The sequence below is a fragment of the Dermacentor albipictus genome, chromosome 1, assembly GCF_038994185.2.
Source record: "Dermacentor albipictus isolate Rhodes 1998 colony chromosome 1, USDA_Dalb.pri_finalv2, whole genome shotgun sequence".
In the NCBI taxonomy this organism is placed as follows: Eukaryota; Metazoa; Arthropoda; class Arachnida; order Ixodida; family Ixodidae; genus Dermacentor; species Dermacentor albipictus.
The window spans coordinates 173834041-173853255 of NC_091821.1; the positions used below are offsets into that span (position 1 = coordinate 173834041).

At 45.5% G+C, this 19215-nt stretch overlaps 1 protein-coding gene and 1 long non-coding RNA gene across 2 annotated transcripts in view; one reads left to right on the forward strand and one right to left on the reverse strand.

Annotated features, from left to right (window-relative positions):
* LOC139052469 (U-scoloptoxin(01)-Cw1a-like) overlaps positions 1 to 19215 on the forward strand; it is a 328466-nt gene that overhangs the window by 65661 nt on the left and 243590 nt on the right. The gene's annotated exons all lie outside the window — the stretch shown is intronic.
* LOC139056097 (uncharacterized) lies at positions 6644 to 7836 on the reverse strand. The gene is made up of 2 exons (XR_011512152.1): positions 7455 to 7836; positions 6644 to 7036 (listed from the first exon to the last, which is right to left on the reverse strand). It is a non-coding gene; the product is annotated as an uncharacterized lncRNA (long non-coding RNA).

A 19215-nucleotide genomic window follows, 5' to 3' on the forward strand; every position in this document is an offset into this window, starting at 1 on the left:
AGAATGTTGCAGTTATGAAGATTAATTTATTTTTGCACTACAGAAAAGTTCGTGCAATTTCAGGCAAACAATAATTATTCTACATTTACTGTAAGACATAATAATGACGCGAAAAGTTGATCGTATGCAGGAGACTATCAGTCGAAAACGTGAAGACGAAAGAGCCTGAACACAATGGCATCGCTACCGCTTGTAGAATCATACAGGGACAAAATAACATTAATCAAATCATGCGTGTAGAATGAAGACTAGTGCACTCGACAAAACCATGGTAACATTTTTAGACCAAGAAGTTGCAAACGCGAGATCAGTTCTAAGTGTCAAATTCGATGTACAGCGTGTAGCAGCGACATAATTATAGAACATTGATCCCACTTCAGTACTTGCTATTAAGGCTATAAAATCAACATGACAGGGCAAAGAGAAAATCTAAAAAAAATTAAGATGGCGAATATGCATCTTGCTAACTGCAGCTAGGCGAACGAAATGCACGCGTAAATAACGCTAGGTCACCTCACTCTCCACATCATAACGATATGTATATCGAATGTGATCGAAATATAATGTGCACACGAAGATTGCGAAAACAATGCAAATAATTGTTGGGATACGCCCAAAAAATATATCCATGCCCTTCCTCAAAACTCACAATCAGAGAGGGCATGCGAAAATACTTAGACAACGAAGCTTTAACAAACATATAAAAAATGACAGTTCATGTACTAGACTGTGTAGAAACAATGCTGAAGCAAAACTCATGACACGAGAACTAGAATGCCAGCTCGTTAGATTTAGGCAGTTCTATTAAAAATTCCGTTTGAAGTGGCGCATACAGAAAGCCAGCGTTACACCACCAACTGCAACCTCCGTTGTCCACGATTTCCGCTCGCGAAGCGATTGCTAACTTTTCACCGTCAACAGTGCGTATGTAGCACGGCCGTAGCAAGGCGGATCAGGCGGGTTTCACTCGTCTGTGATGGCAGCCACGTTTTTAAGCGTCGGAATGTGGAGAAATACCTTTCGGCGCAGGCAACGCTGACAGGGAGAGTGGCCAATATTTGCAGAAGTGTCTAGGTCGAAGGGACGATGTCACCGTCGCACACGTAGAACGCTTCAACAGCTGTCCAAAGGACGTCCTTTATTTCTTCGCTTTTACCCTCCCATTTTTCCTGCCATAGCCGCACTTCGGCCAACCTTGCGTTCAGTTTGTCAAAATATTTTTTTGATGCGAAAGCATCAAATGGTCCATTGAGCGAAAAACCCGGCGTTTGCAGCAGCGAAACGGCACCTAAATTTCCACTGGCTGCGATGCCACGTCACGTACGCGCCATGCCGCGCAAGGGGACGCTTGCTACCGCGCTGGCGCGTCACGTGTTGCGTGAGGGGCGAGGGCATCACCGTGACGCCACGTCACCGTCGCTCCCGGTAGCCTGTGTTATCCGCGCAAGCTCTCGCCTGCGTTCTAACTTCGCCTTGGTAATCGCTACAAAGAAATTAATGTGTAAGCAGAGAAGAATAAATTTGAAAGGAAAAAACGTTGGCGCTAGTTGGTTTCTAACCTACGACCCCACGCTCAGAAGCCGAGTGTCTCATCTACTGGGCTAAATCAAGCACCGCCTAGTTAGCAGGCCTGTGCACTCTGCTTTATCACGTCATGCTACTCGGACCGAAATTTCCATTTCCAATCCCGGTGTGACGAAAGCGGTGACGTCAATATCACCGCGGCTTACTCGGGAGCGTCTCCATTAGATTCTATGGCGGTCGGGCAAGGTATAGCATGACGCCACGGATCGAAGTGCGCCGGCCTTGTGCTATGTAGAAGGCGTTGGCCAAACGTCTCAACACGCTCGCTTTCGCGCGAAGAGTTCACAACTTGAAGGACCGTTCAGCGGCGTCCAATTAGACATTAACGCTTTCGCATTCACAACTCATAAGATGTGCTTAGGTGTCCTCGAATTTCTTTTCGAAGTTTTTTATTGAAACAAACATTTTACAGAGTAATATTTGTGTCGCTTTGTTTACGTATACATTTGTTAACGTACATATATATAAAGTATATATTTGCTAACAAGGACAATCGGTATAAGTTAGACGTGGGTGAATACCAACTTTTTCGAATACGAATCGAATACGAATATAGTAAATATTGAATATCGAATCAAGCATCAAATAGTCAATGCTGACGCATACAATTACAAAAGGAATATTTATTTAGATATAATTAGGTACTCCGCTTGTACTTACTAGTGAAAGAAAGACAGCTAGCCATCACGGACAAGTAGTATCAATTTTAAACGCAAGGTTAGTAATTGTCATTTAAAAGAAAAAAAAACCTCCAGTAATAGCCTCTCAACATCTTTAGAGCCTGGTTGCAGACAAGCTGTCCAAGAATGAACTGCTGCTGCATGCCTAGCTTTCCAAGAACGCTAAATAAATGATTGCCGAAAGAAGATCAGAAGTTGTGAAAAAAGATAAGAAAAAGCTGCTGCAGCACCTGTGTGCCGTAAACACATGTAACATAGCTCGTTGCATGAAAACATCACTGGTTGTAGCGTAAAAAGATATAACTCAGCTATACGTGACTCGACTGCCATAAACACTACATGGCAGACTTCAAGCAAAAAGAACAGGTTGTCGTGTAGGCTTCAGCCGCGAAACTTAAAACAAAGCTTGCATTATACCCGTTTTGTTTCTGCATTGCTTCGAAACCTTTTCCGGCTTTCACTTCCGATAATTTGTGATACGTTTATTTATTTTTAGCACATGGAGAAGAGTAACCAGACTTTAATAGTTGGCTGCTGCGAAATATTCGGTTAGTTTCGAGATTCAAAAATACCGAATGGTTCATTTTCTAATACGAATAGTCAGAGTGGAATATTCGATTCGTATTCAAAACTTCGAATATTCGCCCACACCTTGTGCACAGCGTGTTTCACGTAACTTTAGCCAAACTTTAAAAAATATGCAAATACCACGTAGCTGGACCGAACCAAGGTAATGTTGTTTGCCGTCGCTTGGAGATACTGATATTATTTATTGCATTCCGCCTAATTACATTATTAGTCTTATTTAATTTTAATTTTTTTATTTCATTTATTATACCCCTCAGGGCCAAGGGCATTACAGAGGGGGAGTGGTAAATACAAAAGAATGAAGAAGACAAATACAGTTGGTTACATGAGTGTTTAAATGGCACCTGCATATACAATATTAGCTAAGGCTTCGCGGAACTGTTCATAATTAGTAAGGCCTACAACTTCAGCGGGAAGATGGTTGCAGTCACGTGAGGTTCGCGGCAGGAATGACTGTGAGAAACTTTTAGTGTTGCATGACAAGATGCCGACTTTGTACTGATGATCAATGCGACGGGATACATAAATTGGATGGGGGATGAGGTGATCTCGTAGAGTATGATGATGGTACAACTTGTGGAAGAGGGCAATACGAGACACTCTTCTATGAGATGCCAGCGATGGGAGGCAAAGATTATATTTCACGTTAGTTATACTCGCTGTGCGGTTGTAGTTAGCAAGAATAAAACGTACAGAGTTATTGTAAACCATCTCGAGTTCAGTGATTAGATTTTCATGAGCAAGGTCCCATAACGGAGTCACGTATTCGAGTTTGGGTCGTATTAAAGTTTTCTATAACAAGAGTTTCAAATAAGTAGGTACGTTGAAAAAGTAGCGACTAGGTAGCCAAGCATGCGATTAGCTGTTTTAATTATGTTCTCAGTATGTAGAGACTAGCTGAGGTTAGAAGTGATGTAAACACCAAGATATTTATATGAATAAACTGATTCCAACGACATGTTGTCAATGTAATACGACGGTATGGTAGATGTTTTCCTAGACATACGCATGAGTGTGCATTTGTTAATATTTAGCTCCATGAACCACTCATTGCACCAGTTCCCTATAGTGGTAAGGTCCGACTGAAGTAATTCAATATCGTTAGCATTGGCAATTTCTCTGAAAATGACGCGATCAACAGCGAACAGATGGATATGGGAGTTGATAAGCGAGGGAAGATCATTAATGTAAATTAGGAATAATAAGGGTCCAAGGACGGAACCCTATGGAACACCTGAACGGACCTCCGTAAAACCGGAGTTAATGCCGTTAGCACAAACAAATTGCGAGCGGTTGAGAAGAAAACACTCAATCCACTTCAAAAGGTTACAGCCAACGTTAAGTTTAGGTTTGTGAAGCAATAGTTTGTGACACACCTTGTCGAATGCTTCTGAAAAATCTAAGATTATACAATCAGCTAGTGATGATTGGTCCAGAATGTGGTGCAGTGCATGTGTAAACGATATTAATTGGGTTTCACAAGAGTAAGATTTCAGAAAACCATGTGGTGTTGAAGGAAAAAAATGAGTTAAATTCGAGGAAATTAACCAGGTTGGTAAAAATAATATGTTCGAGCATTTTACAGCATGTACTGGTGAGAGAGATTGGACGATAATTATTAGGGGATGCTTTGCTGCCGGATTTATACACTGGAATCTGCCTATTTTCCACTCTTTAGGTAGCGTACAATGGTCAAGGGATTGCTGGAAAAGTTTGAATAGTATGATAGAAGAGTACTATGAAGTGGTTTTTAAGAATTTTGAGTTAATACAATCGTATACGGGAGCAGAATGAATGCATAGTTCATCAATAAGCTTACTGACATGCACCGGATGGAGCAACAATTATGGAGGGCATGGTAACATAGTTAAAGGGCTGTGTACTTGGCATATGTTCGCTAGATGTGGCTGTGAAATTTTCTGAGAATGCATGGTTTAGTATACATAACTTCCCAATTATTATAGTAAGATAAAAAGTCTTAATGAGAAAACTGTAGAGCATCAGGATAAACTCCCGATGCAGCTTTCTGTTGCTCTACACGTGCTACATAAAAGTTTTTCGACCAGCGTGAAAGAAGCCCGCGAATATACGCAAGATTACCACGTGACTGGCCGCTCGAGGCACTCGGTGTTTCGGTCTTACGGTCGCATTCCCATACCATGTGGTACAGTGTGTTTGGCGTATGGCAGGATTCGCTGTCGAATTCGTAAAGTGTGGGGTAAATGAGATGGTATTTCGTGCCATGTGGGAAAGTATTCATATTGTTTTAGTGAGGAACTACACGAGAGCTACCTGGCTTCCTCGTAGAAGGATTGAAAAAAAAAAAAAACACGTGGTGGGGTGGAGGATGAGGCCCCAGTGGAGGGTATACTAAGCGAAGCAGCCGTGACATTCGTGGTGCAGACGTATGCGCTATCGGTTCCGGTGACGAGCGTTACGCGCGCCACGAGGAAGCAGGGATATTACAGCGACGGTGCGTTTGTTTCCGCGCGAAGTGGGCTTCTCGGCCGGCCTATTTTAGACAGTGCGCGCTGCCGAGCGAGCAGAAAAGGTAACCGTTTCCGAAAGGGCCGGTCGGTCGGTCGCTCACGACGCGCACAATTGCGGCGAGGCAAATTGGCGCAGTCGTCCAGATTGTTGGAGGTAGCGGCCTCGTGTCCAATACTTTGTTGTACAAAGGGCCTCCGTGGCGGGCGCACCCCTGCGCGACCTTCCGCGCCGCTGGCCTCCCTCGGAGAAGACGTGCGATAAATGAAGCGACGGGCGCTCGCGGAAGCGGCTCGTTCGAAACGTCATCGGGGCCGCACGTCCGCCCTCTATCTCTGGAAAGCGCGCCCGACACGCGCGCTGCCCGAGAAAGGCCGCAGAAACTGACGAAAGTGACGCGCGCTGCCCAGAAGGCGTAGCTTTTTGCGGAGAGGGCGGCTCATTGTTGTCAGCGCGCGCGCGCCTGGCTGAAGGAAACGGGCCCTCTAATGGCAGCGAGCCCGCTATTTCGAGCTGCGCCATTTTGTGTTGAAGGTTTGATCCCGAATTGCCATAGCACGTCCAGGTCTGCGCGTTGGAAGGGCAAGGAGTGAAAGAGCCCGCTAACGCCGGGTGGGATAAGTGACGACCTCTGACATAAACAGTGTTTTCAGGTACTTGTGAGCATAACGGTCGTCGCTCGTGTGTGCATCCGTCGAAATCGATGGAATTCAGTCGAAAAACTGTCACGCACACACACACACACACACACACACACACACACACACACACACACACACACACACACACACGCGCACACACACACACACACACGCACTCACGCACACACACACACACACACACACGCACACGCGCACGCACGCACACGCGCACGCACGCACGCACACACGCACGCACGCACACGACCGTGCTGCCGAAAGCTGAGTTCAATGAGCACTCGACAAGGCAAGAAGGGAGAGCAGGCCAACTTGGCATATTTCGGCGACACGGTCATTGTACGCTGATTGGCTCGCTGTTCGTGATACCACGTTACGACTGCCGTATCCGATTTCGGTGACGTGAATCGTCTCCTTTTTCACGTCCAAGCTACACTGGATGCGCGTTTTGAACGGGTTGCATAAAAGGGGCTGTAATTAATTATTTATGGCACTCTTCAGCAACTGAGGCTTCGTACCCTAGTTATGCAGTCGACAGCTACCTTAAAAGGAAAAACAAAAGCGCAACGAAACATTTTCGCGTCAGTACTGCTTGAAATGTAACATCCGCGGTAACCCAGACAACCGATCACAGCATCAAACCCTTCGGACGGCATAAAGAAAGAATCGCTTTAATAACATCATGAATAATCAATCGATCAGTTAATTTGACCACATGATCAGCACACCCACAGCTTGATTGACGCGATTGGTTGATCAATTAGTGCTATTGTTGGAGATTAATTATCGATTGCGCTTTTCAGAAGGGTGTGTCGAGTAGAGTTTGCCTTTTAGCTTTTCTCTTCTTTTTCTCTTTTTTTAGTCTTGATGCCAACGGCTTTGGGCGGAAGAAGGATGCGCAGGGGATTGTCGGATGTTATCCCATTCTTCCATCTTTAGCGCGCGACCTTCTGTCAAGCACCTTGCCCGTCAGCTCCCGCGCTGCTCTTGCTGTTGTGTCCGTTCTCGGCCTCCCCTTTTCTTCTCCGGCGGCTAAGTGCTCTGAAACCAGGAAGAGCAAGGCATAGCTCGTTCATTCTTCACGCAACAAAATAGGAGAAAACATAAAATGAAACACAGCCTTCTGATGTAGCACATTGGAACCAGTATAAAAGCCTCTAACGCTGACGCTCTGTCCAAGCTACACATCCCAAATACCGGCATAATTATGGCCTACCATGTTGGCAGCATTTCGGGAGCTATGGAATAAATGGCACAGAATGACGGAAAGTTTCTTGTGCCATACGCGCTTTTCTACACGGAAAAATCAATTGATTTCACGTAGAGTGTAGTAAGTAAAGGCCGCGGACATCATCAGTGAAGAGGGTGCTTTTAGACGCTGAACTTTGTCGACACCCACGTGGGAACAACGAGGACGTGTGAATGACCGGTCACCGTTGGAGGGAACACGCGAACTCACCTTTGCAGGAGGCGACTTTTGCTAGGCGGTCACTGTCTAAGCGTCTGAGCAGTGGGTCTAGACTTCGACACTCGCACATGGAGCGCCCCGAAGTGTGCAGCCGGATCTTACTGTGCATGTATGCCTCCTTCTAGAGCTACCTCTCACTGATGGCATTTCATTGCTTCATACGGGGATGGTCTTGCCAACTTCGAAAGAGAGCGTAAGCATAGTCCCCCCCCCCCCCCCATTAGAAGGAAGAGCTCTCAACTTAAGCTGCACATTCGAAGCCACTCCGATATGACGCACAGTTAAAAGGCGCAGCCTTGCAATAAACCTTCGCTATATAGTCATCGCTGAAAAAAGAAGCCGAAGGGGCGTTACGTGCTCGCGCAGGTTGCGTGTTTTATGCACATGTGAACGTACACTCTAACGGTCGTAGATTACGCGGCGAATGCGAAAAGTCGAGCCTGGCAGAAGCCTAGGCGCAGAAGCCGCCACGTTTACTACGTGGCGCTGTCAACTGCCGATAGTGATTTGGCACGACACAGAAATTCGCTTTAGTATCGATGAGCGCCGGGGTAACATGGCGCTCTAAGTATAGCAGGGCCAGAAAGAGCGATGGTTATTGCAGCGAGTTGCTGTTGGGGGTCGTTTCGCCTGGTTTATTCGACTATCACCTTTTATCAATTAAGGAGGAAAAGAGGGAGAGAGTGAGTACTGATTGCACATGGGATGATGCACAGGGATACTATAAGGGGTCTCCTAAATCGGTGCACTTCAAGTAGTGTGCTAGCGCACGAATCGCTTTTTTGCGCCAGGGACGGGTGTAGCCACAGTCCGAGTATTTTCCTCTTTCTATTCTCCCTTTCCCTTACTCCCAATGTAGGCTAGCAAATCGGGCGCTCGTGTGGTTGACTTTCCTGCCTTTCCTCTCCTTGCACTCTCTCTCTTATCAATTAACTATATAGTTAATTAGTTACCTTTGTGTGCTGTTAACCCTCGGGTTACTGACATTTCCGTTGCGAAGCTACAGACCGCTGAAGTAAACGCAAAGCAGCGGCTGGCACTGCAAGGAGAGAGGCGCGCATTCACAAAAATAATTTGCGCCAGAATTGTTCGCACGAGAACATTGCAGCCAATTCTGTTACTGGACGTATTATTAGCGAAGGCGGCTCGTTAATAACAATGAGCCCTTGCCAACGAAGAGTGTCGGGCATAATTCACAAGTCCTGTCGTTTGTTAGTGCTCTTTCTCATTTGCCGTATGCCTTAGCTAATAAAATGTCCAACATTGGAATTGGCTGGTATTTGCTCTTACGAACAATTATAGCGTAAGAGCTTTTTATGAATTCGGCCGAGGGTGTGCGTGTGTACGTGCGTATTCGTACAGTTCTGTGCTGCTTTCCTGAGAGAGAGAAACATTAATGGGTAAGGGTCAACTAGTAGAGAGGCTTCTGGTTTGCCATCCTACCCTGAGGGGAGGGATTAAGGGAGAAACAGCGGAGAAAGAAAGGAAACGCGCGAAAAAGAAAATAGAAGGGGGGGGGGGACGCCGGAGTGTCAATCCCTCTCTATGTTACTCAAGCATATGAACTTTAATAGCGCCTTGACCGACTTCTGAGCCCGTATGCTCGGTCTGAGCTGCGCGTCGCCTACTTTATCAACCTGGTCTGCCGGCCACAAATGGTGGATGATAAGAAAGAAATGAAATCAAATGAAATGAATCGCTACATTATATACCGGCCCTTATATTCGGAATGGTTTCAGATTTTTTAAAAGTGTTTCTGTATGCCTACTCGCACGCATAGCTGCGCAGACGTTAAATGCGCTTCATTCCCTCTCTTATTCTATCTCTGCATGACCTTCTCGCGGTATACACTCGGCATCATATTATGCTTACAAAAGTGGGACGACTTGATTTTGTCGAATTTGATGCAGTGACAGAGGTTCACAGCTTTGCATCTTAGCCTAATACGTGCGGTCTAAGACGGATGCGCAGATTTTCTTGCTCAGATGTCTTCTTCCAACTGTGGAGTCTGAAACCGTCTCAAATGTTTCAGATATCAAATATTGGTTTACATTCAGCACAATCATTTGTTCTAGAACAGATCCAGTGTGAGAACTTTAATCACATGCTCATTAAATTAAAATAAATTATGGGGTTTTACGTGCCAAAACCAATTTCTGATTATGAGGCACGCCGTAGTGGAGGACTCCGGAAATTTCGACCACCTGGGGTTCTTTAACGTGCACCTAAATCTAAGTACACGGGTGTTTTCGCATTTCGCCCCCATCGAAATGCGGCCGCCGTGGCCGGGATTCGATCCCGCGACCTCGTGCTCAGCAGCCTAACACCATAGCCACTGAGCAACCGCGGCGGGTATCACATGCTCATCGTATCACATTTCAACGATGTGGGGTTCAACGTGGCGAAGCGATTCACTGAGTCGCTTGCGACAGGACCCGGATTTTATGCATGATCCTTTCCATCGTGAGCAGATTCGCCGCATGTTACTCCTGCGGTTACGGGGAAACTATTGGCTTTCTCTAGCTCTCCTGTAGCTCTCCTCTCCCCCCTTTTATGACTGTCATTTTCTTCTGGTTAATCTTTCTGCATTTCTCCTTTCTTCTCTCTCTCTCTCCTCACCATCTTTAGTTGGTTTGATGATATACCACTCATGGAGGAAAAGGTCTGAAAACATGAAGTTGCTTGAGGCACAAAGGCAGATGGGAGTTGATGCCGGCATATCTCTTAAGAAATTACCTCATAATACATCATATGTCATTTTACTCGGAGAGGACGCAAGTGCTGCTGAAGATGTACTGAGAGCCGTTGCACTGCTAGCAGGATCAAACGTACAATAAAATCCGAATCTACAGTATGAGATGTAAAGTTTGTTTGCGATAACAAGGGTGTAAGATTGGGATTGTTGGTGAAACAACCTTTAAAGTTCGAATAATAGCGCAAGGGCACCAGAGGGGACAGAAGAGAGAACAGAGCACTGATTTCTAACAGTTTATTTTCTTTTCAGAAAGCATCGCTAGTTGTATAGTAACACACTAGCACACCACCTTGTGCTAGTCACACATTATGTAGCACACAATTAGCGAATTTTGTGTGGTTTTGTCGCGACCTTCGGCGCATGGTTGGTGTACTAGTGTGGGGCACTACGACTAACGATGCTTTCTGAAAAAAAAAAAACTGTTGGAGATCAGCGCTCTGTTCTCTCTTCTATCCACTGTGGTGTCATTGCGCTGTTAATCAAACCTTTAAGCTTGTTCGCGATATGTCCGCGGGAATTTCGATACATGTATAGCACCGGCAACCAAGAAAGCAGAAATTGCCTGAAACTGTAAAGCTTAAGCCACACAGTAGACCAGTACTTGACCTTTGTTTTATAGACACCTGCATGAAGTTAAGATCGAGACCGACGCTTGTATACTACGGGTGTGCGAATAGTGATTTTTGAGACCGAATCGAATATGAATCGAATAGTGCCAGACGTGAATCGAATCGAATACTTAATAAACAACCAGTATCACAATTAATATAAAACGTTGTTCGCATCCCAGTTTTCTTATAGTTAGCAAATTTCTGTCATAACGTAGTACGTTATGGAGCGTTATTTGTTAAAAACACACATGGAGCATTAGAATCAGACAAGTAGTTTCTTCGCATTCACAGGGCTCGTCAGAGAGTGCGGGTGATCACTGTGCAGCCAGCAAAATATGGCTATACCTAAGTGACGTGCCTGCCCCCTTACGCGAGTTGTCTTGTTTTATGTCTAGACTACGCCCGCGGGGGTGAAGCATTTACCGTACTTTTGTTCCAATTTTATGTTTATTTGGGTGCAGTTGGCGTATTGAAATATTCGAAAAGCATTCGAAAAATATTCGCATTTACGAATATTGACTATTCGATTCCAAGACCGAATCGAAGAGGACACTATTCAGTTCGTTATTAGAAAGTTTCGAAGGTTTGCACACGCCTATTAAATGCTCTTTGAAGAAACAGAGATACAGACAGAAAGAGAGAAATACCATTGGATACATGTACTACGGTTAAATAAGTTTTGTCGGTGCAATGTTCGCTTTATGTAATTATGGTAACAATTTCAAATATTGTCAACGGTGTTGGTAATGCGGAATGACCATAGATCGTATTGTAGAATTTTACCTTTTCAGAGGCGTTCCAGTTTTGTGTGTGTGTCTCCGTGTGTGCGCGTTCGGTTTTTTTTTACGTTTTTTTTGCGTTTTCCTCTCTGTCATCTTTCTAACCCCTATCCCCCATCCCCAGTGTAGGGTAGCAAACCGGAGACTCATATCTGGTTAACCTCCCTGCCTTTCCTCTTCATTCTCTCTCTCTACCTTTTCAGAGGCACTATTGATATGAATAAAAAATAAATTTCACCTATCTAAACCTTCACGAAGAGTGTCTTCCCTCATAAAATCGACTTCGGAGGGCAGCTAACACACTGCTGAAGTGATGACGGCCTCAGCTGCGGTAATGTGATATTATTGCGTGTTTTGGGGTTGTTATGCTCTATGCTATAGGTGTGGCGCACGGTGTATCTTGAAATATGCGGGACCCTTCCGGTCATGACCCCGTGTAGTGGGTGAGAAGGTAGTGCTTAATACGGACCTGGAAAGACATCTTCAAGGCCTCTCCGTCCCGGCGGTGTGCCTTGCGTTGGAGGCAGCCGGGGTATCCGGTCGATTATGTGCAAATCGGCCGGTGTACAGAATGGTGGGCGATCGCGTGCCGGCGCAGCCAGAACCGCTCTATGACGATGACAGGCGCTCCTATACAGATGCTGCACCACTGCTGCACCGTGCACGACCCGTGCAGAAGGACCGTGGCCGCGATGCCGTCGGCGTTGACCTTTGCCACCCCCTTTGCTTCCTGCATCGAGAGCGACGAGCATTTCAGGTTTTCTTCATGAGTGTTTCCAGAGGGCGGCCAAGTACTGTGGCCAGAAGGGACTACGCGATTCAAGCCATCGAGCAGCGACCGAAGCTGCATACTATTGTGATGTATCCAAGAAAATAAAATATTGAAGTGATACAAGCACAGGATTTTTTTCTCGCAGTAAATGTAAATTATAACCATAACCATTAAAAATATTCTCTTTTATTTTATGTAAACTTTCGTTTTTTTACGCACGCACGCACGCTATAAAAGCAAATTGTAATCACCATAAACGACAATAAGAGATATTGCGCCCTGAAGGCTATAAAAAGAAAAAAAATGGTAGGTGACCTAATCTTTGACTTAGGTGTCTTATACTCGCGGACAACTTTCTGTGGCTATGAAGGGAAGCTACGTGGGCGGAGCTTCTCCAAATGTGCTACCACGACAAGTAGTCTGCAAGCGTTTGACAGGGCTTTTGGTTGCTCGGAACAGATGCTAAATCGGCGCAGCTTCCACGTGCGAGGCTTTCCCGTTTGCTTAGACGCGGACGGGAAAAGCCGCAAAATGGGTAACCTTTTACATTCAGTGGTGCGTTTTGTCTTATTTAACTGTTGCTAATAAGATGTTTATATACGTGCATACCAAGAGAAAAGAGCTTGTAAGCTTTGCCAATTTACAACGTCCACAACGGCATAACTTTACGCAATACTTTCTGCTTTACGTTACACATGTCAGCAGTCAGAACCACTTTGCTGGGTAATTCTGAGTGACTTACAAGCCTCATTGCTGTGCTTACATGAAATTTGCATAAGAAAAGCAAACAGCACATTGACATACGAAATACAGAAGACATACGCCATAGCGAAAGATCGACAACACGACATAACTTTCCAGTGAATTCCAAGTCACTCTGAAATCATAGGAAATGTAACAGCTGATCACATGGCACGTGCAGCACATCAAGAGAACGAATTATCACTACTTTCTCTATCGGCGAGTGATGCGCGATGTCTATTGAACAAACTATGCGGTAGAGTGTCCAAGGAAACTTGGTCCATAAATGGTGCGCAGAACTCTCAATTATATCATATAGATCCTGGAATAGAATTCAATATTCCGTTTAAAATTTGTCAATCTGTTGAAACAACAGTCCATAGGCCTCTACTAGGCACTGCCTATACTAAAAGATTCCTGTATAGGATAAGAAAAACTAAAAGTGCTACATGCTCAGTAAAGAGGTTGAAGAAAACATGGAACACCTTATTCTACACTGTAAAAATCATGATGCTCCCGCAACAACCTTTCGGAAAAACTACATTGCTTGGATAGACGGCCACTATCCTTAGGAAAGATTTTAGGTCCATGGTCAACAGAAAAACTTGAGAACATCGCTGCGCGCGCCTTAGTACAGTTTTGGAGGAATAAAAAATATCACAAAGATACTAAGTCATACAACAGTTATTGCTCGCTTTGTTGTTTTTAACAGGCACCCTTAATTACATGCTCATTGTGTCTTCGTGTTCATGTAGCATTTGTATTTGTTGTATTTAGAGTGCGGCATTCAAGTGCCCAACATTTTCTGCCTGAAAGTCTTGGTTTTGTGAACACTTATGCTGTGTGAACTCATCTGTTGCGTGTGAACACTTCGGTTTTGTGAGTATTTATGCTATGTGAGCTCTTTTGTTGCGCGAAGATTTGTTTACATTACAGTACTGAGACTTAGTACGTGAATGTTCGTTCATGTGTATATTAGTCCAGTTTTGTGATTGTTGACACCTTTCCGACGATAACTGTCATGTAAGAGAAGAGGAGTAGCCGGCGCCACACATAGGCGCCAACCTCTCCTTAAATACATTTGATAAAATAAAATGGTGTTTATGTTTTCTCTTCCTCACCTCAAACTAACGTGAATGAAAACGCGAGACTCCTTTCAGAAGCGATCTCGCTTGTGCGTGCTTTGCCTCCGTAGCTTTCCCTTCATAGCAACAGAAAGTTGTCTTCGAGTGTACTGGCACTCGCACCTCGGCGTTGGTGTTCTTTAGGTGAACTTTAGGCGAACGCAACGCAGGAACCGAACTCGAGGCAACTGTTTTCCGTTAATTAGCTCGTTAAATATCATGCCACCTTCTTATGTGTGACGTCATTAGTGACGTCATTACTTCCGCTTTCTACTTCCAGGTTTCCAGGAATTTCGCCAAAGTCGTTCTCAGGTGGCGGGTCTCTAAAGTCTACAATTCTGTGCTTTGGTGTGCGGTAATCAGTGATTCCTAATTAATTATAATTATTTCAGGCACTGCAGTAGCTCAGCTTGTAATTAAACTTATGCTCTGGTATCATGTCTATAACAAAACCCATCAGTTTTGTACTGTACTATTTTTTTTTCATTTTTTTTCTGATTTATTTTGAATTTCCTCCCCAGTCGTCTCAGACCAAACCGGAAGTGCTGCGCAAGAAACATGAGTGTCGCTCGTGTCACTAAAACACGCTTGGTGCGCGTACATGAAAAGCTGGTACCTGTTAGAAAAGAGTGAAGCTGCTGTACAAATGTTCAAACCGTCGGCACACTTTGCCGCATGCGGCGTCAAAAGCAGTTTTCCTGCAAACGGTGGTGGGGTGATGGTGCAACAGGGCTGCAGCGATATGAGTGAATGTAATTTTTCCCGTGCTTGTGTGGGCGACGTGTCCGCGACGCACTACGGTAGAAATGTGTGCCGGCAAGCGATGCAACTTATTCGTTTCTGCGAAATACGGATTATGACCAGCTGAATCGCTCCAGTGCGCATCTATACGTAGTATTGGTTTGCGCTGCGTAATGCGAAGCGCTCACATGAGTCAGCAATCTGCAGCATACTAGGACGTGGCTAAGAGCTTAGTACGCCCGCAATATTTGCAGGAAGGTGGTGTTGAAGTTTCATTGACAGGGGAACCTGGCCACAAGTTCGGGCCGTCATAGCTGGTACGTGAGAGCAAACTGCACTGGTGAGAGGCACGCGCTGATCATTCAAAATTCGTCAGGACCTGAGGCGAAACATTTTGTAGCCCCCATTGACCGTCGCAAGCCGGCTGGCCAATGACAAAGAGCTTTTACGAAACAAGCACTTTGTGAATTCGGCGCCACATTTTCAATTCGAGAGTCCGACTTGAGGCAGCCAAACTATTTGCTTTCTTTGCGAAAGTTGTGGTCCACCTTAATCACAGCGATTCCTGGCGATTTTTCAGTCCCTAATTCTTAATGAATCGTTTGCCAAAGTCGTGGATAAATATTGCACATGATTCCCATAATTGACAGTTTTAGTGTTAAACTGCCCGCAAGTAATCCTGTTATAGAACTGTGTGCAGCTGGGTCGTCATAAAAACATCGAGGGCGTGTATTCGATAAACTTCTATCGTGTAAGTGCCGTTCACGATCGGTTATCGCAGGGGTTGTGCTCTTGTTATCATGACGATCGATATCGTGACTGGCAGGCGCTCAAACACTGGCCAATGAGAAAAGGTTCTCACGTAACGGAAGTTTTGTGAATATGCCGGCCTGCACGATAAGCGACACATGCGTCCATTTGCAATGTAGAAAGAGAAATAATGAACAATGTTCTTCTCCCGTTTTCGATTGAGTAAAGCTGACAGTATTTCAAAAGAAACTGACACAACTTCCCTGCACCGTCAGAGCTCAGTATCAATTCCCTGTCTGTGGCATTTAACCTAATTCATTTTGAGCTTGTAACATAGCTAACCTAATTAACTTACTACACGATGCGCTTGTCAAGTAAAATCTCAATACGAATTTCAGTAAATCCTGATCAACGAGTAGAAGCTCAAAGTGGCCTGATTTGTGAAGGCGGAATCAAGTTTTGTAGAGGCAACCGGGCTTTTGCGAAGTTTCTTGCTGGTTTGTACAATTTTCTTAACCCTGTGATGCCCGACTACAGTTCTACATAAAGTAAAACTGGAACAAATTATTCACTTCAATTTCTATCCATGGAGATTACGTTTGTAGAAAAAGAAACACGTACTTGTGTCAAAACACAAGTAGCATTGTAATTAATGAACTAGCAATTAGTTTGTTGACCTCTTTAGTGCTGGAACATCACTACAGCATATAAAAACGCAACTGTGAACGTTGCGCCAAGTTTCCCACGTAAAATCAGCATTTCGAGTGCATCAAGCTCAACGTGGGATATATGATAAGCTAGGCGTTATATTCGGCGGTGAGAAAAAATCGAACTAGCAAGAAAAGCAGAATTTTGTCGGTTGCGCATAGCGCCGTGCCTTTCCATATTGAAGAAGAGGGCCCACGTTAAACGACGATTCTTGGTACTTTCCTGTATGTGGTGCGCCCAGCTTTCATACCTTTATACACGTCTTCTTTAAAAGGAAGTTGACATTCTATAGTTTATAGGGACCGGGGAAGAAAGGGCACGCATATCGCAGCGTAACGCAACACATAAAACTGGCCTAGCCGATGCATAACAACCACAGTACGTTGGTGTTGTAATTATGCATTTGCGATGCCAGCTGCCTTCCCCCCTTGGTAGCTATGCAAAGGGGGAAGGCAGCTGAGGAGGATCAGGTAACAGCAGATTTGTTGAAGGATGGTGGGCAGATTGTTCTAGAGAAACTGGCCACCCTGTATACGCAATGCCTCATGACCTCGAGCGTACCGGAATGTTGGAAGAACGCTAAAATAATCCTAATCCATAAAAAAGGCGATGCCAAAGACTTGAAAAATTATAGACCGATCAGCTTAGGCCCAAACAATAAAACGTTCCTTTCCTTCGAGGGCTTCGTAACCTTACGTGAGGCCTCCTTACAGCGAAGGACCGATGGAGGAAGCAAGCATACTCTGAAAGCTCCCTTCCCCCGTCCTCACGTAAGGAGCGGTTGCCGCCATGCCTGGGTTCGAGATTATCTCTTAAAAGCTTTAGGCGAACACCAGAACACCACTATTCAATAAAAAGGTTGTATCGTCGGACAATCTTTAAGTTGATGAGCTAATATAGAGAAGCGTGGACGCTTTTTTCTAGTTTTGTTTACTAAACCTAAAGAAGTAGCGCATTACGGTGCAAAACTTGATGTGCTCCAGCAACGCTGGTACGCCGGCGTCGTGCAACGCCTAGCAACGCTTCCATGCCGCACGCGTGACTGAAACGAACGTGCCTGGCAAAACGTACCGTGCTCGCGCTTCTCCGAAGGTGGGTGACAGCGCGCATGCGCAAGCAAACGTCACGTGGTTAAGCAGTGAGGCGAAGCGCTCGTTCAGGGCCAGGAGCGGCGTAAGGACGCATGAAGGTAGCTTGGCCCAAACAATAAAACGTTCCTTTCCTTCGAGCGCTTCCTAACCTTACGTGAGGCCTCCTTACAGCGAAGGACCGATGGAGGAAGCAAACGTACTCTGAAAGCTCCCTTGACCCATCCTCACCTAAGGAGCGGTGGCCGCGTGCCTGGGTTCGAGATTATTTCTTCCAATCTTTTCGCGAACACCATTATTCTATTAAAAAATGTTGTATCGTCGCACAATCCTTAAATTGAATAGCTAATATAGAGAAGCGTGGACGCTTTCTTCTAGTTTTGTTTACTAAAGTTAAAAAAAAGTTGCGCATTACAGTGCAAAACTTGATGTGCTCCAGCAACGCTGGCACGCCGGCGTCTTGCAACGCCTAGCAACGCCTAGCAATGCTTTCATGCCGCACGCGTGACTGAAACGAACATGCCTGGCAAGACGTACCGTGCTCGCGCTACTCCGCAGGTGGGCGACAGTGCGCATGCGCAAGCGAATGCCACGTGGTTAAGCAGTGAGGTGAAGCGCTCGTTCAGGGCCAGGAGCGGCGTAAGGACGCATGAAGGTAGCTTTGGAGCTACCTTATGCTGAGGAAGCACCAAGCAAGCCTTCACCGAGGGCCCCTCAGTAAGGAAGCTTTCAGAGTGACATAAGGTAGCCTCACGGCAATGAAGGCTTCCTTAGTGAGGTAAGGAAGATTTTATTGTTTGGCTGAGGAAGTACCAAGGAAGCCTTCACCGAGGGCGCCTCAGTAAGGAAGCTTTCAGGGTTACATAAGGTAGCCTCACTGCAATGAAGGCTTCCTTACTGAGGTAAGGAAGATTTCATTGTCTGGCCCTTACTGTCAATTGCCTACAAACTATTTACTAAGGTAATCGCAAATAGAATCAGGAACACCTTAGGCCCGGATTCTGAAACGCTCCTTTCCTAACTAAGGATGCCTCACACGCTGTGAGGCGACCTGGCGTCAATTCTGGAACGTACCTTACTAAGGGGCACTAAGTTAGGGCCTCCTTGGTGCTTCCCCGCGCTTAGGGAGCCGGCATGCTACCTTCATGCGTCCTAACCGTGCTCCTCTACCTGAACGTATGCTTCTCCGCATGACTTTGCACGCGGTACGCTCGGCTAGGGTAGGTGCCGTGCGCAGCCAAGGCCGCGGTAGCCAGCCGCCGTGTACTGACGCCCAGTTTGGTTACGCGGACCGCGTTTTGTGCCATATCTTTTTTTCACTGTGATCTTGTGGAAAGCGAGCGGCGAGAATGACGGCCTTGCAATGTTTATCCGAAGACGATAGCTTCGAAAGCTATGCACGGTTTCTTCGACGAGCAAATGAACTTCTTTACGGGACTGTGTACAAGCCTCCACCTTTGACTCCAGCCCGGCGCCTGACTGACAGGCAGAATCCACTGGAATACTACGACGAAGTTTTCTTGCTTTCAATCACATTGCTGTACCTTTGTAGAAGTTCCGTGGACAAGTCTTTTTCTTCCTCCGTAAAATATGCTTTGCCCGGCATGGCAAATACACATACACACACACACACGAAAGAAAACGCACGCAAAGAAAGAAAAAAAGCGACGCCTGACGAAACGA